The 24,487-nt window shown below is 37.6% G+C and overlaps 1 long non-coding RNA gene across 1 annotated transcript in view; it reads right to left on the reverse strand.

Moving 5' to 3' along the window:
• LOC104391922 overlaps positions 1 to 24,487 on the reverse strand; it is a 171,666-nt gene that overhangs the window by 44,751 nt on the left and 102,428 nt on the right. The window contains exon 2 of the long non-coding RNA XR_719871.1: positions 21,929 to 21,964. This is a non-coding gene — a long non-coding RNA (uncharacterized LOC104391922). The remainder of the gene's footprint in view (positions 1 to 21,928; positions 21,965 to 24,487) is intronic.

The raw sequence follows: 24,487 nt of genomic DNA on the forward strand, positions 1-24,487 counted from the left end.
TAGGAGAGCCCCTGGATACTGAAGAGAAGTTGAAAAAGTTGACACCAATGACAAAGTTGAGCGTGGAGTTGAAGAGAGATGGTGACAAGATCAGTGTTCTCATACTTCCCTATGTCTGGAATCCAAAAAGATTTTAAGGTCTTGGATAATTTCTAAGAGCTTTTATATAAAGTTTTGCCAGATTTGTTTGACAATTGCTCGAGTGGTCACCGTTTTTCAAATATAGCACATAATCTCAAATTTTCTTTTTCTTTTTTAACCTTTTCAGTGGACAGTGTCGAAATAATTTCAACAAAGGTTTCATCTGATTCAGCCATAGACAGTGTGCCTGGCACCATCAGAATCAAGGAAAGACACACAGATGATAAAAACCCCAAAAATCTTTCTACTTTTTGTTTATATTAAAATTCCACATTACTAAATCAATACAAGAGGAACCTAATTTCTCTGCTAACCTTGTCTAATGAAGATTGAAATTTAATAAACATGTAAGAAAGCTGCATCACCATGAACTAAGAGACTTCAAAATATGACATTTAGTTCATTATTTATTAACCTATTCCCCAGGAACGTGACAGAGGGAATGCAGACTATCCATATTAGAAGCTGTTTCATCTATAAGAGATAATGGAGACCCTATTTCCTTTGCACAAGATTTATATTCTAAAGAGGAAATGAGATATAAGATGCAAAATTTATACCTCTCATGATTTCTTTTTTCCTACGGAAAGCAGAAAGCACAATCTCTTACAGACTAAATGTACTTGGCATTATGTGCTTTAAAAGTGCATGTTTATAAAAATGTGAATTTCCTATCCAGGGAAAATAAACAAAGGCACATTTGGTGAAACAAAAACAATAGAACAATGTCCTTCTAAACAGTCAAAAAATCCGCAATTAAAAGGATGGAGACTGGACACCTTAATGTGTCAAAATAGCCATTTACCAAAATAGAGAATAAAAACCTTCTCCAGACAGCCAGAGAAATTACTACTAATATTTCTCTTCAATGTATTTAGTCTTCATTTCCTGGTTTAAAACAAAAACAAGCCCCACACTGATGAGGATCACAGCTTATGGACTATAACCATAAAGAACAATAATTTCTACTCATTCTGGGATGACTCCCAGTTTCAGTTGTGTGGCTGCGGTCAGAATCCAGGGCACCACATTACCTTTCATACCTGTAATGCTCTTTTTCAAATTACTGACTCAGTGCTGCAAACTGAGCCCAGCTGGCAACCTTTATGCCCACTGGATGTACCCCTGAAACCTGCAGTTTCAAGGAAGAGGAGAAAAGCCTCTGCTGGCATGCATTAAGCTGCAGCTAGCAGCCTAGAATTCCTAATATTTTTGGAAGTGATTCCTAGCTTTGGCTAGGTAGGCCTGGAATCTCCAAATACGTTTTGCATCATTAAAATACAACTTCTAAAACATGATCTAGAGTGATTAGAAATAAGTCCATATGTACATGTCTGCTAGACTTCTTTCTTCTTACAGGGAATGATCTATAAAATAAAAAGCCATTCCAATAAACTACTTTAATCATATGGTCCATGAATGTCCTTGACTTACTTTTTCTCATTGACAGTGAAAATAAGGCAGCAAATTAAAGGTACAATTGTAAGAAAAAGTTACAATGGCAGGACATGAAATATTTTAATACCTTACCAACTGAGCCACTTGTACTTCACAATTCATGAACAAATTTTCTATTACTACAGAGTCACGCTTTTATTGACTGGTGTAAAAACACCATTTGTATCTTTCTTCATCCTGCTGTGTTTCTATTTTATTGGAAGTGTCCTGTAACAGGTATAACATCAGCTCAGATTACCAAGAAATCTATAAAATAGCTTCCTGCTACTACCTTTGGTGCAGATTGAAAGAATACATTATGATCCCACTGAGTAAATGATAAAAGATGTTATTCACAGGCAAACGTGATTTATCCTCACCTGTTCAAAATTCTGAATTTACCCACTTTATTATTAAATTACGAAAACATTTCACTCACATTGATTAGGAACACAGGTACATTATTAAAGAGAGGCTATTAGGAAGCAGGTGTTTCAAATTTAAGTTCTGAGGTTTGTGACTCATGGTAGGGCCACAAATATTTCATGCAAATGGGAGTGGACAGAAAGAGCTTCATAAATGTTCCATTGAAGGACCAATATCATAGAATCATAGAATCTTAGGGGTTGGAAGGGACCTTGAAATATCATCTAGTCCAACCCCCCCTGCAAGAGCAGGGTCACCTAGAGCACATCACACAGGAATGCATCCAGGTGGGTTTGAATGTCTCCAGTGAAGGAGACTCCACAACCTCTCTGGGCAGCCTGTTCCAGTGCTCTGTCACTCTCACAGTAAAAATTTTTTTTCAGATATTCACCTTGAACCTCCTATGCTCCAATTTGCACCCATTACCCCTTGTCCTATCACTGGTCATCACTGAGAAAAGCCTAACTCCATCTCCCTGACACTCACCCCTTACATATTCGTAAACATTAATGAGGTCACCCCTCAGTCTCCTTTTCTCCAAGCTAAAGAGACCCAGCTCCCTCAGCCTTTTCTCATAAGGGAGATGTTCCACTCCCTTAATCATCTTCGTAGCTCTGCGCTGGACTCTTTCAAGCACTTCTCTGTCCTTTTGGAACTGAGGGGCCCAGAACTGGACACAATACTCCAGATGTGGCCTCACCAAGGCAGAATAGAGGGGGAGTAGAACCTCTCTTGACCGACTAACCACACCCTTTCTAATGCACTGGGACATGGTGTTGTTCTTCCCCAAATGTAAAACTCTGCACTTCCCCTTGTTGAATTTCATCATGTTTCTCCCCGCCCAACTCTCCAACCTATCTAAGTCTCTCTGAATGGCAGCACAGCCTTCTGGTGTGTCAGCCACTCCTCCCAGCTTAGTGTCATCAGCAAACTTGCTGAGGGTACATTCTATACCCTCATCCAGGTCGTTGATGAAGATGTTGAACAACACCGGTCCCAGTACCGACCCCTGTGGGACTCCACTAGTCACACACCTCCAACCAGATTCTGCCCCATTGACTACAACTCTCTGACTCCTTCCTTTCAACCAGTTCCTAATCCACCTCACTTCCTGGTCACCAAACCCATACCTGATCAACTTTTCTACAAGGATGCTGTGGGAGACGGTGTCAAATGCTTTACTGAAATCAAGATAAACCACATCTACCGCTCTACCATCATCTATCCACCTAGTAATTTCCTCATAGAAGGCTATGAGGTTAGTCAAACATGATTTACCCTTGATAAAACCATGCTGACTGCTCCTGATAACCCCCATGTCCTTGATATGCCTAGAGATAGTGACAAGAACAAGTTGTTCCATCACCTTTCCAGGGATGGAGGTGAGGCTGACCGGTCTATAGTTACCCAGGTCCTCCTTCTTGCCCTTCTTGTAGACTGGAGTGACATTTGCTATCCTCCAGTCCTCAGGCACCTCACCTGTTGCCCATGACTTACTGAAGATGATGGAGAGTGGCCTAGCAATGACCTCCGCCAGCTCCCTCAGCACCCTTGGGTGCATTCCATCTGGACCCATTGATTTATGGATGTCCAGATTACTCAACTGATCCCTAACCCAATCCTCATCTACCATGTCAAACTCTTCCTCTATCTTGACCTCTTCTGGGGCTATATGAATCTGGGGCTCATAGGGAGACCCTGCAGGAGTGAAGACAGAGGCAAAGAAGGCATTCAGCACCTCTGCCTTCTTTATATCCTCTGTCACCAGGGCTCCCACCTCATTCCTCAGTGGGCCAATATTGCCCCTAGTGTTAGTTTTGTTAGCTATGTATTTGAAAAAGCCCTTTCTATTATCCTTAGCTTGACTTGCAAGGTTAAGTTCCAAGGAGGCCTTAGCTTTCCTAATTGCCTCCCTACATCCTCTGACAACATGATCTGTAGATTTTCCATATATGTATGTTAATATTTTCCATTGTTGATTATAAGTGGAAATGGTTCAATGTTTTAACTCAGTGCTGCTTGCATATTAGATAGAGATAAAATTGTAAATGAGAACTGTTTTTTACAATTTTCAAATTTCTATTTCTTTAATACATAAGAGGTGTTTTTTCTTTTTTTTTTTTTTCTTTTTTTTTTTCTTTTTTCCTTTGGTACACCCCAGGTTTTTGAGACCTACCTTTTAAAGGATATAGTTTTTCTATTTTCCAGTTTTATGCCAGACTACATTAAGACTAGTTACCAGCTCGAAAACTAATGCCTCTGTAATGTTGCTGAGTGTTTGTTCAGCAATTACGATAATTAGGAAAAACTATAAACTGAATTAATACAAGTGGGGTATATTGCTCGTAGTACAATATGTGATGGTTAAAGTTGTGAAAAGTATTTAATTTCAGACATATTTTGTTCTTAATAAAAACAACGGATCAAAACCTCAGATTTGAAAACCTCACTGTGAGTACCTGTTAATAACCAGCAGACTTTATATATTTTTCTGTCCCTCCAGTCACTAAATACAAAAGATGGGCTATTTACAATAATGCCATTGTGCAGAGAATTGGAATAAACATTTGGGTTATATCTGCATTATGCTACTTTCAAAGATGCTTGAAGGGTTCATGGAAAGTGTCTGTATGTGTGCGTGCCCACATTAGTTTTTTATATTAAAAACAGAAGCATGTGGAAGAATGGCCTCCCTGTATGCTGAATAATTTATGTCTTCCCTGTCTTCTCCTGGTTCCCTTCGCAGTAATGACTGGCTTAACACTCATGTACATCAATTTACAATGTATCAGTGTAGCTTTGCATTGCTTTCAAGTCCAGATTGCTTTAAAAAGCAACAAGAATACATGGAGGCATAAGAGCTTTGCAGCTAGCAGTAACAGGATTCATACCAGGGCTTGGACAAACTGTAGATTATTAGCTGGGAATTCTCTCTGGTATTATTGAACACATCTTTTTAATATTGCATTGGTTTTGAAAGATAAAATGTGAAAAATATTTATTCCATTTTATTTTACATAAGAAATGCTCAGAAGCTGACAGTTTTACTCACCTTCACTCCTTCCCTCCTGTTTGTTTAGTATTTGTATCTTCAACATGTTTGTGCCCCTTTTTATATATACCAACAATTAAAAATCTTCTGGGGTGCTTAACATAGATAAAATTATGATGTTTCTAATGCCCAATGCTTATGCTTTACTAACATCCAAGCTACCTCTTTGCAATCCTCACAAAATTCACCTGACTAACTCTGTTGACCATCTGCCTCTTGCTATTTTGGTGTGAAAGATGCTAAATCCATTTGATGAGATCCCTGGAAGTTGTGTCTTAGCTGTATCTTCACAAATGCAAGAAAAAAACCTTCTCTAGGTCAACTAATAAAACACAGAAGTATTAGTCATCATTTAAAGACTCATCTTAGTTATATAAAACCCTAACAGTTCATTTATATCAACTGAGATGTATTACATTTACAATGATTTTATGGACTGTAGTAACTTCCTTAATTTATTGTGCCTTTGGTACTGTACAAAGAGAACACTAGAAGTCATACTTAATGCTTGGAGCTAACCTTAGTCTCTGAAAATGGCTGGAAATATAATCTTGTTCATTTCAATCGTTATAGGATAAAGTATGTAGTTTATTGCTTTTAGGCTCATTTAATTCACCTGGCTTTCAGGAAAGAGGTCTGCCAAGGTGTTGCTACTTCTACAAGAAAAGCGTAAATGATGCATTTTGCTTTCATTTTGGTAAAATGAATGCCATACAACCCTGAACAAAACTGCTATGAAACAAGTTCTGTAACAGATGCAAGTCTCTGCATCTCTAGCAGAGTAAAATTTAACCCTATTTAACCTATTTTTCTTCTCATTCATAAAGAAGAATGTCAGTTTGTAAACCTGCTGCTGAAAGAAAAAATGACAGGTTTAAACAAGTCACTGTATGTTGGTTTAAAAAGTGATCCAATTCATTGAAAACATCCTACAGTTATAAAGAAGAATTTCCCTTCCTCTTTCTGCCATTGCTGGTGTGGTTGTGTGATGCACATCACATATTTCAGCTCATCATTTCCCCCACATCCCCTGAGAACCCAGGGTAACACCCTCTAATGTCACTGGAGTTGTTGTGATGCTCCACTGTCTGTGCTCGGGAGGACTAGTGGAAGGCACAGGCAATCTGGATTCTTTCATGTAGAGTGAGGTTAAGTGGAAGACAGGACATGTAACTGCCTCCTCATAGCAGTGAACTGGCAATTCAGAGCTAAGGTCAATAAGAAGCAGGGTGCTGAACTGCAGCACTGTCTTGTTGTCATTCAGGTATTTTTATGTGACAGGAAAATTACACTTTCTAAGCTGGGGCAGTGCGGAAGAAAATCAGGCTATTATTACCAGTCTCAAGTTTTTGTATCACCTTTAGACTGTCGTGAGAGAGCAAGAATGATCTTTAAGTGTGCTGAAAATTATTTAGAGTGTGACCATTCTTTCACTCATTTTCCCTGCTGCTGAAGCAGTGACTTTCTGTAACAACACTGTAGAGCTTAAAAAGCAGTTAACATCTTCTCCCTCCTCTTTTGGTGGGGAAATTTCTTGTCTTGGTTTTACCTAAAAGAATATGGCATGGGTGCAACATTCCACATTCCACAGGGATGAATTAAGTAGTTCACTGACTTCAAAAGGAGTGTTTGGAAAAAAAATAATTCAGCCAATGCAAGTCTGGCATGACACACTTTGATGAAACATGGCTGTTTACACCAGTAGAGGGTCTTGCCTTTCTCAAAAGTGAATCTGTCATGTAACTGGTTAAATCCAGTTGTGTTTATTGCCAATGGCAAAACTACACTACTAGATCTGAACATGAAAGAAAGATCAACTGCAGATTTACATACTTGAAGGAGACAGAAATCTTAAGAAATTAAGCATAAGTAGGAAAAAAAGAAAAGAAAAAACTCAAAAGCATAATTGAACTGAAAACTTGAATACAATTTGCACATTGTATTTTGTTATCAGCAAGTTTTACCATTTTTACTGTTTTTGCAAACTATCAGTGCTCCAAAGACATAGCTTAATCCTTGGTATCAGTAACTAGTATCAGTGGAAAGCTTCTTTTTCCATGTGTAGGTCTATCCAAAGTTTGGTAAATTGATAAGTCCCATGGACTCAAGAATAGCTTGTGATTTTCAGTGCCAGATTTGAAACAGACAAAGGAGGACACATTTTTGGAATTAATATCTAGGAACATATATAACTGCAATCTAAGTTTAAGGTCTGAAGAGTGTGCTTGGTGAAGAGGTGTTGCACTTTTCTTCTAAGCTGATTAATAAAAGATTTTTGGAAATAGAAGTTCCTGGCCACCATGACTCCAAGTTGTAACCCCTGCAGCAAGACAAGGCTACAAGAGTGCTCTGGGACACCTGAGGAAACCTGTCATGTTGTTATTCCTAGAAACACCTCAGCAGCTAAAGTAAGACTGGGGAAAACATGGGTCTGCTTCTGAATGCGGCAGGGTGTCTGATGGCAAAGCAGACGGAAAAGGCCAAGGTGCTTAATGTCTTCTTTGCCTTGGTCTTTACAGGTAAGACCAGCATTCAAGAAACCTAAGTCCTTGAGACCACAAGAAAGTTTTGGAGCAAGGAAGACTTAGAAATGAAGGACCTGGAGGTTCTGTGGGACTCTCAGTTGACCATAGGCAAGTGATGCATCCATGTGGCAAATAAGGCCCATGGCATCCCTGGCTGCATTAGGCAGAATGTGAACAGCAGATGGAGGGAGGTGGTTCTTCCCCTCTGCTCAGCACTGGTGAGACACTTCTTGAGTGCACAGCTGTGTTTACTAGTACAAAACAGGCATGGATGTACTGGACCAAATCCAGCAAAGAGCCATGATGCTCTTAACCAAGAGATTAGAGCAACTGTTAAATGAAGAGAGGCTGAGAGAACTGGAGTTGTTTAGTCTGGAGAGCAGAAGGCTCAGGGGGGATGTAATCTATGTTTGTAAATTACCAGTTAGGAGGAGCCAGACTCTTCTCCATGCCGCCCAGAGGCAGAATAAGAGGCCACAGGACCACACTGAAATACAAGAAATTCTATTTAAGGTCTTTTACTGTGAGGGTCATCAAACATTAGAACAAGTTGCCCAGAGAGGTTGTGGAGTCTCTGTCCTTGGAGAAAGTAAAAATGTTATCTGGACATAATCTTGGGCAATTTACACTTGTTGACTCTGCTTTGAGCATAGGATTTGGACTAGGTGGTCTCCAGATGTCCCTTCCAACTTCAACTATCCAGTGATTCCAAAATACTTTCATTTGAGGAAAATAAGATTTATAAGCTAAATTTTATTTCCTTCTTGCTGATGTTTTATTATCTCAAAGATCTTTTGTACTGCAGAATGTCCAATGTAAAATCTGTGCGACTAGTTCAAGAATTCAAAACTCCAGATGCTGAAATATAGCAACATTCCTCTTTAAAAAGGTAGAAGACACAGAAACCAGTACCAACCAGCCTCTCTGATAGACAATGTCAATGAAAATTTAAAGATGCTAATGGAGTTTAAGATGACAATATCAATTCATGTATAATTACAAACTGTAGAAAGCAAAGACCTGATACAAGTTTAATTTGTTAGAATGCGTTTTGCAGCCATAGCAAATTTACTAAATGTATAGTCAAATTTGGTTGAAGTTAAATTAGGCATGCATCTAGATTCTCGGTTAAAATTCTTCAGCTGAATCCTTCTAAAGTGGTATAAGTAATAAGAATAAAAATGTCTGCACAAGCTGAAGCCTGCAGCTTATATCCCATTATAAATTACACTTCAGATTTTCTAAACTAATTGTTAAATTTAGACTTAGCAATTAGCACTGCACAACATTTACCAACAGAATTAACTGTATCACTTGCTATCAAGATGACATTTCAAGCTCAATTACATTTTCATATGCCCCAGACTGGTAGCTCTGATGCATTCTAAGAAACTAAAACCCAGAAATAGGCCAACTTCAAATTGTTGTGACAAGACTCACAAAAGGAAATGTTCTTTTTTTTCTTTTTCTGTTTTGGGTGAAAAAGCAAGCTTACTGGATACAAATGCAATCTTATCTGAACAGTGTGAAACTTTGTCTCAGGTTGGTGGAAATAAAATGCAAATAGTTACTTTATAGAGTTCCATCATTTGAGAATTGTATCTAGCAACTCTGCAGTTTCTAGGAGTCCTGATTAACAAACACATTGGACTCCTTATTAGCAAGTACATGAACATTGCCAGGAGATGCTACCTGGTGTTGCTTTTTAATGTGATAGGGTATGAATCTGAGAACTTCAAAAGATATTTTCAACAAACAGCCAAACCTACAGAGAAAGTCACAGCTGGATTTCATGTTGTGTTTACTTAGTAGAGCCAACCCTTAGGAAGTTTTTGCTCTGCAACTGTAGAAAGACTAAAATTCAAAGCCACTTACTCCCGATAACCCATTCAGAATCACAGACTTGAACTAAATTCACTTGCTTTCAAGATGTAAGTAGTGAAAGATCTTAAAGTTGCATTAAGATGAGCCAGTCATGCTTTGATGCAATTGTATCTACTTGCATAATAAGCTCACAGTGGAAAGGAGCACTTTCCAGCTGCTGGTGAGATACAGACCCCAATGCTCATCACACATGTGACACCACTCTCACCTGTAACCCTTTCAGGTGACTTTTGGAACAAAGTAGAATATAGAGGGAAGGGTTTGAGGTAAGACTGGAAAAATAACAGTTTAAACAAAAGATGAGTATAAAATACAATTTTTCTTTTGATGAGAGGCCGGAGGCATTTGAGATTATAATTCACTCTAACTTCTTTCATGGTAAAGGACCATGAATAATAATGTTTGTCCTAGGACTTGAATGTTTCCTTTCCACCCTCTAGCATCCTTCTCTTTTTCTTGATTATACCAGGACAGTCACAATATCTGTGGCTCTAAACATAACACCCTTCATGGATAACGTTTTCCCTTTCTCCTCATCTATTTTTTTTTCTCCTGTGACTCAGGACTTTTCCTGAATATGAACCCTGGGAGCACGTTTTCAGCAAGAGGGATGGAATGGCAGTTCCTAACATTCAATCACTTAAAATGTCAACTAAATACCTAAATGCCATGTGTGCACTCCAAAGCATAATGAACATGTTCTGGTTCTGAGTACCAGAAGTACTGATGGCACTTCACATATGATGTATTATTTTCATATGAAAGGTTTATTCAGGAGAGGTGTTCTGTACAGTGTGTTCAAAATTCAAATTTTATTTCCATTATTTTTTTGCTATTGTGTAACACAATCTTTTTCCCCTTTATTAAAATAGCAAATGAATGATACATACAAGACAATAAAAAACTAATTTACTGCTATTCAGAGATGTTTTCTGAAATGTTATTGAGTCACATCTGGTTCTGTTAATTTGACCAGATGAAAAAGTTTGGCATGACAGCCTTTGGAAGGTTCATCTGACCTAACTTCAAACATCTACGGTGTCAGTGTCTAAATGCTAACTAATTTCCTTAGGCTGATTTTGTGGTTACAGGGAAAACCAGACGACATTAGAATGCAATTCATATATAGCAGTACATTACGGGAGATCAATCATGCCTTACAAACAAATTTTTCTTTTTATTATTATTTTTTTTCTTTTGGCTATAAAGAGAATTGAGGATAATTTTCCCAAGAGGCCTACAATTAATCTGTCAAATTCCTCCAAGATTTTTCAAAAGAACTACCTTACCTAAGACGAATGTGGGTTTAAAGAGAGAAAGAGGACATCTGTCAGGTGTTGTGGCTAGACAGCACTCACAAGTATTTAGGGAGCAAAATGCAAATGGAAGTTGTAGTTTAAAAAAATTATCAGAAGTCTACTGCAAAGCTTTTTCTTGAAATTTAGATAGTTCCCTAAGTTAAGGGTTTAATCTCTTAGAATCTTTACTTAGTTAAAGAAGTTATTCAGCGAGTTTGCTGATGACACCAAGCTGTGTGGTGTGGTTGACAAGCTGAAGGGAAACCCTGACAGGCTTAAAGATGGGTCTGTGAAGATACCATGAGGTTGAACAAGGCCAAGTGGAAGGTCCCGCCCATGGGTTGAGGCAATCCCAGGCACAAATACAGGCTGGGCAGTGAATGGATAGAGAACAGCCCAGAGGAGAAGGATTTGGAGGTGTTGATTGATGACAATCTCAACATGAGTCAGCCATGTGTGCTTGTGGTCCAGAAAGCCAAGTGTGTCCTAGGCTGCTCCAAAAGAAGTGCAGCCAGCAGGTGGAGGGAGGTGATTCTGTCCCTCTACTCTGCTGTCGTGAGATCTGACCTGGAGTACTGTGTGCAGCTCTGGAGCTCCCAACACAGGAGGGACATGGAGCTGTTGGAGTGAGTCCAGAGGATGGCCACCAAGATGATCAGAGGGCTGAAGCAGCTCTCCTACAAAGACAGGCTGAGAGAGTTGGGGTTGTTCAGCCTGGAGAAGGCTCCAGGAAGACCTTATAGTGGCCTTCCAGTTCCTGAAGGGGCTACATAAAAGCTGGGGAGGAACTTTTTACAGGGAGAGATAGGACAGTGGGTGTGGGAAATGGTTCTTCTTCTTCCCCAGATAACGCTAAACAAAATGCTTTTTAAGGCTCACGACAGGGGGTAATAGTTGTAAACTAAAAGAGGGTAGTTTTAGACTAGATATTAGGAAGTAATTCTTTAGTGTAAAGCGTAGTGAGACAGTGGAACAGGTTGCCCAGGTGTCCTGGTTTGAGCCAGACTGAAACCACTATTTCTTTTACTATTTCCGCCCACCCCACCCCCCCCACCCCCTTCAGTAAGCTTTCTTTTAATTAGCAAAGTGTTCCAGCTAGGACTGATAACAAACATTGGATTGTTTTTATTATTGCCAGGACTCCAAGGTCCCACCTTTACTCTGCTGGCTCAGACACTATGGGGAGATCTATGACCCCCTCTGTAGGAGGCTGAGTTAGACAGACAGCAAATTTGCCCAGAGATATTCCATTCCATGTATCTGCGTGAGCTCAGAGGAAGGTCAGAGATCACAGAAGACAACTTCCTTCTTTCTTCTTCTTCCCTTCTCTTCCATCCATGGACAGCTGCCTGGATGCCTCCAGGTTTGGAGAACGGTTTGGACTGGAATGGATCAAGATCATCTACTCCCAACTCCCCTGCATGGGCAGGCACACCTCCCACTGGACCAGATTGCTCCAGGCCCCATCCAAACTGGCCTTGAACACTTCCAGGAAGGGGGAATCCACAATTTCAGAGGAGGCACTGCACACAAAGCAGAGGAGTGCAGCCCTGACATAGGGAAGCTGTAATGGAGACAACTGAGTGAACTGGCAGCATTCTGCTATAAATGAAGGTGAAATCCAACAGGCTTCTTGTACTTACTTGCTCTTATACACAACACACATCAGGAATTTCAGCTTACAATCAAAACCAGGCAGTACATTTTATTTGAACATTATGATTTTCTCAGAATACTACCAGGACTCCAAATCTGCAAGCAGCAAAGAATCTAACACATCTGTAGGGAAGCTGTGATGGTTAATTACACTCTGAGTATCTTATTTCTACCTCTGAATCTGTCAGGCTTCATCTTCCCTTGCCTGGATCTTGTTATATATTTTTCTGCTAAATTAAAGAGTCAATGACTATCAGAAATTCTTCTCTTTGCCAGCATTAGACTCTGATTAAACCAGTTAACTTCTCCTTACTAAGTTAAATAGCTTGAGATTCACTCTCTCTAATGAATGTACAAGCTCATTCTGTGCACTAAGCACCTGTTATAGCAATTAAAAAAAAAAAAAAGAAAAAGAAAAAAAACCCCTGCAACAATATGAACTTGCCTGCTATCAAAATATCACAGGATAAGAATAAAGGGAATATTTCCTGATAGTTCATCTTATTTGTTCTGAATAGAGGAAAGACAAAATGCATGTCATACAATAAAAATCACAATGGTGACAATAAAGGGTATGAGAAGGTTTAACTCTGTACACAAACTAAAGAAAGGAAGGTCAAAGCTACAGGCAGACAACACAGCACAAACAAATGTTTTTCTATTTTCTTCCAATCTGGTATGTAATTCTACACCAATGAGTAACAAATCCTTTTGTTTCTTAGAAGTAAAATCACAAGATACTGGTGTGCAAAAATGAAAATTACAACACTGAAGAAAATGTCAATAAAAGATTACCTTTTTTTTTTTTTTTTTTTTTTTTTAAATCTAATGTCTAATATACAAATAGAAAAAAAGCTGAAAATAGCAGAATGATTCAGTGAAACACAAGTTTGGCCTGACTTCAAGATCTTCTGATGGATAGATATGTGAAGCTTAGGTTGACAAACCTAAAATTAGTGCCCTAAAAGTAGTGGAGGAGAACGTATCCCTGAGTTATTCAAGCTAGAAGAGATACACAGGTGGAAAAATTTAGTTCCCATGGTCCTAGTACCATGAGGTATATTTTTCATAGCTTTGATTTACAGGGCAGTAAATTATTTCTTTAAAATCCTAAAATCAATCCAGATAGATTTTATTTAGAACCAGACAAACCTTGCCTGGCATGAAGATTTGAGTTACATATTTTAATTTGAGTTTTATAAGTGCTTTTCTTTTTTATTTTTTTTCCAATTTGTGCCTGTTGTCACTGAAATGAATTAAGGAGAGTGCCTGTGTTACTAAGAGAAACTGCAAATCAGAGACAAACAATTATATCTGAAGAGCACATCAGCACAAAGTGAGAACATTGGCTGGGGTCTCAGCAGGGTGACTGATGTCAAGTGCAGGTTTTCGAATGGCTGCATCCAGAACTCTCAGAAATCAGTAAGATTCTTTGGTAAGTGCTGGTCTGGGGGCTTGGCTATTAGAAATGACCAAGTAAAAGCAAGGAGAAGCAAACAAACAAACAAAAATAACCATGAAACCCCAAACATCTGCATTCAGTTAATGTTTCCTATTTCCTAAACCAGAATTTACAACATAGTGAGTTAGGACCTAGCAAATGGCTCAAAATCCATCACATTTCTGATCCAGTAGAATTTTGGCATTCATGAACAGCATATCACTACTTGATAAAGTTTTCCTGTGGCTCAGTGTATATTTGGATCAAAAGCAAAACCACATTTTGACCTGGGTAACATGTTGGCATAGTGACAAAAAACAAGCTTCTATGAGCCTCTGGGCAGTGATTTGGCTCTTGGAAAGACAAGGTTGGTAGTGAGCAGCCTCAAATGGTTGACCTCGTTTTGACATGCACATTGCAAGTCATCATCAAACCTCATTGCAACTGCCAGACCTTCCAACAAACTGTTCTGAGGTTGTTCGTTTAGAGTCCAAACTGAATAACCTCAATATGGCTAATTCCTACAGTTTCACATATTGTCAAAGCAACTAACATGATTTGTAGGAAATTGTAAACCTTAGAGTTGATCACATACACTGGACTTCCTCCATTATGTCAAAAAGAATGATTTGTCTAGGGAGAAAATGTGGGACAAGGTTTGCAAGGAAGCTGCAGTTGTCAGAAAATAGACTTAGAGGTTTTCATATGTTCATTCTGTGCCAGTATTTGATTTAAATCCTTTTCCACATCAAGCACTGATCACCAAAATTTGTAACATCTGGGTTTCATCGCTAACAATATTTTTCAATCATCTTCTTTTTTCCATCCCTGAGACTCTCTGGTACTGTCCCTGGCTGGGAAGAACAGCAGCATTAATGAGTACACATGACACTTGAAATTTGTGTTGGAAAATAATAATAATCCAGCTAATACACATAGAAGGTCTTTCTCGATATTTTGTGACAGGAGAGAAAACACCCATGTTTGTGATTTTCCTTCTATAGGAAAAAAAAAGGGTGCATGTTTAGAGAAACTTGGAAAAAGATTGAAGTAAATATGAGGCACAACATACTGGCTTAAAACCAAAAATCAGTACCCACCATAATGCATTGCATTTAGCAATGCAAGTTAAATTGTGTTCAGTTTGAACTTCATGTAGTTGTTTCTCCAATTTGAATTGGATTATGATAAACTACTTCCAGGGTCTGGTGTAAAGAAAGTGGTGTTAATTCTTTTATTATATGATAACATGACACTTGGCTTCTCAAATAACACTAGGCATGAATGTATGGGCAAATGAATCAAACTCAAGAGAGTCACATTCGTCTCCAGATTTAGACTTTAAATGTCAAGAATATAGTATTAATTGGTGCTTTAGGTGACTAAATTCCTATCATAGCCAGGGAAGAGACAATCAGTAGAGTCAGTGAATCTTCTGTGGGTGCAATAGTTTTTTATATACCTCTAACTAGATGAAAAGTATGTACCTAAAAGCAAAATCTTAATCTCACACTGAATCCTTATCAAAAGTTTGCCACAAAACAGGCTGCCTGATTTGCCTTACTCTTTTCACTGTGCACAGACAGGAATAATAGTAATAATAAAAATTACAATGCACATTGTTAAATTGGTGAACAGTCTATCTGTCTACAATATAAAATTGATTTGTAGTCTGTTGCAAATCACTGGATGAAAGCAGTTGTTAGGAAACAAGTTTAGCCTCAGCACAGAGATAAGTTCAGTTTTTCCATTCAAAATACTGTCTGAACGGCCATGTTTCCATTGCAATTGTTATACTCCACTTTATACCTACATATTATGTCTATTACTGCCATTAATTTGACAGTTTTTTTCAGCTTTTGTTCTGTCTTACACCTTTGTCTTATGCCTACCATAAGCCCATGACCCTGAGTTCACAAAGACCTGCAGTAATAAAAGTTATTATTAGTAACAGTAGGCAGAAGGGAGGTAAACATCAAGAGATACTGTGGTCAAAAGCTGTGTTGCATAAATGTTCAAAGTCTGGGGTTATGAAAGAAGTAAAATTGCTATCCAATAAGCTATATTAACAACAAAAAGAAATATAACCAATAAACATCTCATTCATAGATCATGGCTGAACTATGATAAAGTAGAGTTGAGAAAATACTCTCTAATCTGCTTAAAAATCTGGCCATGCTACTGTGAACTCACAAGTATCTCAAGCAGAAAATGATGGAAAACTCCACTGATCTCAAATAACTCAATTGTTTTTCCTTTTCTAACCAAATATCTTCATTATAAGAAACCAGAAGGGCATAATTCAGCAGGCAGTGTTGTGTGAGCATGAAATATGGGACTTCACTGTTAATGCAACATTAAAGATTAAAAATGTTTATTACCTGTTATTCTTCTGTTAATTGTTTTGTGTGGAGGAAAACAGAAGTTGCTGCCTTCGTGCGTACAAAAATCACAATGTGCATTTAGAGTTGAGAGCAAAGGGCTGGGGCTATGAAAATTATGTAAATGATGAATTCCAATGAAAGAAGTTTCAAACCCTTAGGGTCTTCAAACAGCATTAATTCAAGAAATTAGATACAAAATTTAACTTTTTCATGCTAATAATGATTTCATAAGGAAAAACTCGTTAGTAAAGGTGACAAATATGAAGTTCTATTGAACATTTAAATTCAGGAATCTTAGTATGCGCCCCTGGGATATATTTACATAGCCAATGACTCTCTGATGTTATTAAGTAATTTATTTGAGAAAGTTTCCATTCATGAGTTTACATAAGAACAATATCAGGTTTACAAAGGCTTGTGTTGTCAGTTTAGCAAATACCTAATTCACAATGGCTTTTGCTTAAGATTTTCATTAGGTTGTTCAATATTGTTTGATCATTTAATGTCAACTTCATAAGATTATAATTTCCCTTATACAAAAAGAGGAAATTAAAAGGATAAATAAATTAAAAAGAATGAACTAAATTTAAATAAAGAGAGTAGAGCAATGTCACCACTTGTGAATATACTTCCATGGCACACAAACTATCCATCTTTGGCAACTTGAAGTTTTGCTGTAGTTTATTCCTGTGTGAGCAACACCACAGATAATCTGGAATGTTACATGTGGTTCACTTGTTCAGGCTGATCCGTGATGTGACGGTATTGATTTCTGGCAGCCTTTGTTAGAGGGGTCATGAAAACCTGGGCTACCAATTAGATAGGCCCAGAAATGAAAGCATCTTAGGTCTCCTGATTTCTATGCCTATTTGTGCTGTAGTTTGTCTTCCAGCCAATATTGCAAAGCAATGTGCAAATATAACTAAAGATGACAATTCCTGCATCAAGGACCAGAGTGGATATGACAGAGAGAAGTAGCACAAGATCCCTTGATGCTGGAAATAGAGCTCATCAAAACTGTCAACAAAATATTCATCTTCTTACAGAAAACGCTGGTTCATCAATACAGAAGTGGAAATGTGCTGATTTTACTCAACTTTCTAATGAAACACAGGCAAGCCTTGAAATCATAATCATCTCCTAGCTAGATCATTCCCTATCATTCCTTAGAGATCTCCCTGGTCCCCAGGCTCCATCACAGGGCTATGCTGGAGGAGATTTGATTCAATAAGTGTTTGAAATCACAGCTGGTTCCTCTGACAACCTGCCTCTGGCACTTTTTTCCCTCCACAGGATGGTTCTTGCCCTCCCATCACCATGTTTCTTGTACACAGATGTCTTTCCACAGTTGTCTGTCATACCCATTCAGGCTAAAAGTGCAACACATCACCCTTTCTGTTTCCATGGGAAGGATCTAATCTGCGCTCCAAGGCTTGTCTCTATCCTTTTCCACCTATTTCATTGTGTGTGTCCTGAGGCAGCTGGAACTTGGAGGACAATATGCCAATGCATTAAATCTTCTGCTCTGTGGCAATATGAAACCCTGGTCTACATGTAAACTTAGTCAAAGGTGTTCAAATCAGAACTAATATTACAGCAACTACTAAATTGTGTCACATTTGACTGGAGTATTAGCTGAGGTTTACTGAGGTTCTGATTCAGAAATGCAAAGGCAGAAAAAGACTTTTTTCTGGCAACATGTCCTGTGAGAAATGAAAATACAACTTACAGATAAAACATACAGAATTATACAGTGACTATCTTGACTGAAACTTGTGTTTCCTCAAACTTAGATGACTATTTAATCTTTTACTTTTTTACTTTACTGAATACATAAGTAATGAGAATGAACAGGAACAGGCAGGCAAGATGAGATCCAGTCATATTTACTAACACACACAGCACTCAATAGTAACTGCATTTGTGCAGTAGTGCAGAGTAGTTCTCTGATGTTTTAAGGAATTCTGAAATGCAGGACTCTAAGCTATGTAAAAATAAGCTCTCTTAGTAAGTAGGATAGTCATAGGATAGGAGTGGGTACTCTAAGAGAAATCACAAGGCCAGGAAGATAATGATCTGAGGAAGAAATTTCTCGTATGGTAGAAGCTCTCAAGAGGAAATCACAAGGTCCTTATTGGAAAACTGATAATAGAGGAGATGAAAAATTATAGAAAATTATGTAAGGCCCTAATTATATTATTAAATAACATTAAAAAAAATATTGATATTTACATATTATGAACCCGATCTCACACCCTATGCTGAGGAATGAGATGTTCATATTCTGGGCTTGGCTTTACCTCCCAGCATGATCTTGCACCCCTCATACTCCTTTGGCAGTGTACTTCCAGAGAGCCAACAGAAAAAGGAAAATGGTATAGTAGAGAAAGGAATAGGAGAAGGAATAATGGCTTAAAATTGGAAGAGAGGAGATTTAGGTTGGACATTAGAAGGAAATTCCTCACTATGAGCTTGGTGAGACACTGGCCCAGGTTGCCCAGAGGAGTTGTGGATGCCCTGTCCCTGGAAGTGTTCAAGGCCAGGTTGGATGGGGCTTTGAGCAACCTGGTCTAGTAGGAGGTGTCTGTGTCAATGCAGGGGGCTGGATCTATATGATCCCTTCCAAAACCAAACCACTGAATGAGTCTATAACAAAAGGGAGTGGTTGTAACTGTCAACATGCAAAATAGCATTAGTAAGAGACACCCGGAAGCACTGGATTTGGTGACTGGAGAAGGATAGAAAAGTCCAGAGATTTCAGATATTGAAACTACAAAGTTGTTTGACTGGATCAGTATTAAGGTGCAATTTGGCTAAGTAAGGGAGAGAAGGCAGTTAGGGATGATTTCAAGATACAGGCGTGAGAGATAAGAGGGATTATAGCAGTATAATCTTTGGAGGGAAGTGAATAAGGGGAAGTGTCTGAAAGTAAATAGAAATGTTTTAGTATAGGTAGTGCTTAGAAACAGGCTACCAATCACTGAGAAAAATCTAACAACCGATTAGTTCCCTAAGTGCTGAAAAATAAAACAAAGTTATTTATTTTTTCATATGAAAGCTTTATGTAAAAATTAACTTTGCAGCACAAACAGAAGGACTAGTTTGACACAGTTTGTAAGAGCACAGGAGAGGAGTTTAATCTGAATGTTGTCACAGCATGAGGGCTACCACATGTAGTCCTTGGTTAAAAAAAATATCTATAATATTTTTTAGAAAGAGAGAAAGACCTACAACTCTTCTGTTGTTCCTTCAAGACCAGTGATTGGCTGGTTATAGTACTGATGGTATTTGCTACCTTTCTACTGGTGTCTTTAAACATCATCAGACTTCTAAAATGAAACATTTTTGATGGCTATTTCCTATGCTTGAGCTGGATACTACACTAGTGGAGGATGATGCTTCATCATATTTATAAGTGATGACATGTTATGCCAACTTGACTGTAAAGAGGTAGTTTTCAGCCTTGAGATGGTAGAATTTATTTAGGTGAAGGACACTGCGGCATAGTGCCTGGCACATCTCTGCCCAAAACAACTCTTCTGCACTGGTCTCTCATTGTAAGGAAGAACCTGGCTACACAAAACCAAGATTGGCTACACGGATGCAGACTCTGTTTCCATTTTTTTCCTGCTACAAGGAAAAGAAAATGAACCTGTAGAATTGCCAAGAGGACTGAATCCTCTATGTGAGTCTTGAAAGTTTTTTGTAGCGGTTTTTTTTCCATATGACAATGAGACATTCAGAGATCACAAGACAAAGAGGAAGTAGAGATAAGAGATAAAGGCACAGAGAAGACAGAGAAATTTGGCAGTACAACATTGAACTGGGACCAGAGATAGCCCTGAGGACAGTATTCTTAACCATCCCTGGTACCTGGGTCTGCTCCTGAAGCCCTGCATCGACTCCTTGGTTTCATTTATTCACAAAATCATATGAGAACGTTCACCATTGAGGTCCTCACATTCCCAAAGAAAATGAAGCTTTATAGTTGTGGGTTGCTAAGGAAATGTGTCTTGACTGTCTATAACCTTGTCCAGATCCCTAGCAAACCACTGTGTACCATCTGCTTTTCTCAGCAGCTTTCTGTTTGAAGGCAGTTGATGAAGAAATGCCATTATAACTGAATTTTTCATGGCAGTAAAATTTGATGTTTGATACAAAACGCAATCATACAATGCACAGTTAAAGAATTATGTCAAACTGATTTCTTAATAGTTGCACCTAGTGTTTCTCTACAGTTTGCTGTCTTGAAAATTGCCCATGAAGTATTACTGTTAAGGGAAGATAAAGAAAATGTATTTCTATTTTTTAAAGGTGAGACAAATATGTCTGATGTGAAATTTCTCCAGCTTCCAATAAAACAAAAACCATCAGACTCACAGTACAGGGCTATGCAGTGACATATTATCTTTCCTAACCAAATTGCCAATTGCTTAACTGCTGAATAAAAAGCTGAACAGACCCAGTCAAGATCATATATCTGTACTAAAACCCTTGACATTTCATTTTGATTACACTGTACACATTTTTAGAATCCTAAAACTGATATTGTTCAGCCTTGACTTCTGGAGTTTGGCCTTGCAAAATTATTTCCATCGGAAGGGGAAAGTAATTAATATGAATATGGTCAGGGATATTTTAAATAATGACTTGATTATTTATTTATAAATATAAATATGATCATTTTCAGAGCATAAAGGAATAGGAGTAATATGCTTTTTTTTTTTCTCAAATGTCTACCACTTCAACTTTTTACTGAAAAAAAGAATAAAATCCTTTCTTATTTTCTCTTCCTGGAAACAGTTCACTAGATACAGTAAACAGAAAATAAAAGAAAAAATATCATACAGGTCACATGACTCTGATACAATTTTTCCAACAGGTCCATAAAAGGTGCTACCTGGAAAATAAGGGCCTTCAGTCTGCAATTTTGTTATTGGGAAGCCCAGTCTAAAAAAAATAATGTTTATCCATAGGATGATGCTACCAAGTGTCTTCCTGCAATCTTCATCCTGAATGAACACCTTCTCTCCCTAGATTGATCGATCGATCAATCAATCAATCAATCAATCAATGTATCTGTATTAGATATTTAGATATCTTCAAACTCAGGCATGCACACACATATACACCCAACCCCTCCTACAAAGAGTGCTGGGGTTTCCATGGAAAGAGGCAGGGAACAGTTATAGTGGCACATGTTTACAGAAGTGTGACGTTTTTAGCTAGATCATTAGAGTACATTTTTTAAGGAAATCAACTATGATTTATAGAGCAAATAAATAAGGCAGAGCTTGTTTAACATATCTCAGCATTAGGTATCTCCTGCATTACTTGTCTCTTAAGTCAGTTCCATTTGTTATTTAATAAGGTAAGCTCCACAGTTATCTTCATCTAGTTCATGGCTTGATTTTATCAATCTTTTCAAAATTAGCTTATGTAATCAGAAATCACTTTTTCTGGTAGTTCATTTCACATAAAAAGGAGGAATTCTTGTTTACTGAGAAAGTAATTAGATTCTAATTTTGAAAAGAAAGAAATCTGAATTGCAATAAATTATTTCTTGAAAAAATACATGGGAGCATGAAAACCAACAAACCCCAAAGAAATTAAAAGCTGTAATGAATGAAAAAGCTATAAATAGAATATGAAATTGGAAAGAATAATTTATCTTTGTAACTTACCTACTTCTTGTTATTCTGTTGAAAAGAGCTGAATATCTAAGGAAGAAGAGAAGATTTATGGATTTACTAAATGGTGGTCAAGCAAATATGTTTGTATTAGCTGTCATTTTTCTTCTAGCTTTTTAGCCCTTGTGAAAAGTAATTGAACCTTTACCAGGAAAGAAAAATATAATTCAACTACAGGTTGGGAGCCCATATTTCCTTTTCAAATATTGATAAATTTGCACACATTATCTTGTTTTATGCATCTGCACTTGTGTGTATTTAAGTGAAGGAGAAAGAATGCAGAAATTGTGTTCAAAATTGAGCGATATATTTTGAGTGTTTATTAAGCTGATTTATCCCATGTATTTTACTGCTACCTAACACTACTATCCACATCAAACTGTACGATTTAAAAAAAAATCAATTAACTAATATTTTATTGATAATCCTGGAGTTTTGTATAGCTAAAACAAAGAAAACAAGTGTTAAACATATGATAAGTGACTGAAAAGAACTATGAAAATTGCCTAAAATAAAAAAGACCACGTGGAAAAGAATGTACAAAATTAAAGAAGATTCTAGAAACTTGAAACAAAATCTGATAAATAAATTATAATCTTATATTATAAATTTATTATAATCTTTCTTGTATTACAGAATAAAAAAAATAGAATAATATGAAATTCTGAAGCCTTATGGAAAACTTGACTCTTACCTGTTCAGCTGATTGACACCTCAAGCTCTTTCTATTTGTAGGCCTAACAAAGAAAAATAGAAAATTAAATTAAATGCACTGAAAGATGTGAGAGAAATGGTTATAGATTCACTTTGATTCAGCCTGATTTTATTTATCCTTGTTAGTGAGTTGCATTTATGATCGCAATTCAGGCTTTGATCCTTAAATTACACATTTGGGGCCTGAAGTAATAACAATTTGGGATTAAAAGGATCCACTTCTTATCTACGTACCAAACAGCTTGTTTATATTGCAGTTTATTCAGTGAGTATACTCAAATTTAGTGCAGGGAGATTGATAAAAGTAATCACGGAACACCGCATTGCCTTAGAACAGACATGAAAGGAATATGCAGCTGACTCAGCAAAGACAGGAGTTAAATGCCAGATTATCCACATAAGTGTGTCAGTAAGAGGAGTTTCATGCATGACAGATGCTAGAATAGGCATCCAAATGGTCTGGACAAAAATTATTAGCAGTTCCATAATGCACATTGCATATGCATGTTGTCACATGCAAATACTCTACAACTTCAAAAGCTTTATTTGCACGCTCAAAATCAAGCCTATATCTCAACAAAGTAAAACCATTAGGAAGTTTCTTAGTACTCAGTCATTGTGTCTATGTTTGGAAAGCAAAGTTTAACATGCTGCCAAACCCAGCAGACTGAAAAAGGAAATATAAAATAACCAGATCAAATTCTTGGTCTTTCAGTCACTGGTGTGTAGGTAGCTCCTGAGAAGCAGTGCTATAACCTAGGTACTAAGCAGGCCTTGCCCATCCAAACTACATGGAAAAAAATAATTAATAAACTCAGTGGTTTGTGCTGTTACTGCCCCTGTGCTGACTGGGTCAGTGCCTCCTTGCAGAAAATGATATTATCCCACCTGAGGAGTAAAGTTTTGATTAAACTCAAGCCAATGGCTACTTAGGAGGATTATTACCTCCGTAATGTAAGGAATGAATAGTATTTGGATGGAAGTAACAGAAAACCACTGTTGTCCAGTCCTACAAAATATTTAAAATGGATTATCTCCTTTTGTTCACCTAATTACAAGTAGCATGGAACCCACTCTCCAGCTTCCTATCATGCAAGGCAGAAGTGTGACATTGATGAAGAGTCTCTCAGGCCCCAATCATAAGTTCCAGGATTTTGGTCTAGGACACTTGGAAGAGATCAACCCTACCTGAATATGGAGTCACTTAGCTTAGTCTTCACCTAAGTGGTGGTGATAGGAAGCCCCAAGAAGCAGTACAAAGTAAACTGTGACCAGTCTTGAAAATATTTGCAGTTTTGTTGTTTGTGTTAAAGTGATCCATTCTAAAAATGCTAAGAACAGGGGTGAAAGTACCAATAATTTTATTATTGAATAAATAATCTTAGCCTCAAAACTCTTTGCATGTCATCTTTCTTGTACTGGTGGTTTGGAGGTTTTTTTTTTTGTGTCTGGGTATGCATTGTTGTGGCTTGAAAGGCTCAAAAAATAAATCAAACCCGTATTTGTGACTTTTCCCATCTGCCTTCACTCTGTCTTGTGTGTCCTGTCACCTCAAGCTAGACCAATACACTTCAAAATAACATGATCATCAAATAGGCTCTTCAGTACTAACATAGAGGTTAAGTCAAGCTAACTAAAACCCCCACAAAACAACTGTGAAGTGGGTCCTTTGTTGCAGTCCAAGTCTTTGACAGGCTCACATCAGAAGTCAGATGAGAGAATAATTTACATTATTTTAATTGTTTAAATTAAATATTTATTTATTTAAACCTGGACAATATGGGGTTTCATAGTTTCCTTGAACAGCTTTACTACAAATTGACCTTCCTGACTATTACA

Source organism: Chaetura pelagica, unplaced genomic scaffold (genome assembly GCF_000747805.2).
Source record: "Chaetura pelagica isolate M959 unplaced genomic scaffold, ChaPel_1.0 scaffold66, whole genome shotgun sequence".
Lineage (NCBI taxonomy): Eukaryota > Metazoa > Chordata > Aves > Apodiformes > Apodidae > Chaetura > Chaetura pelagica.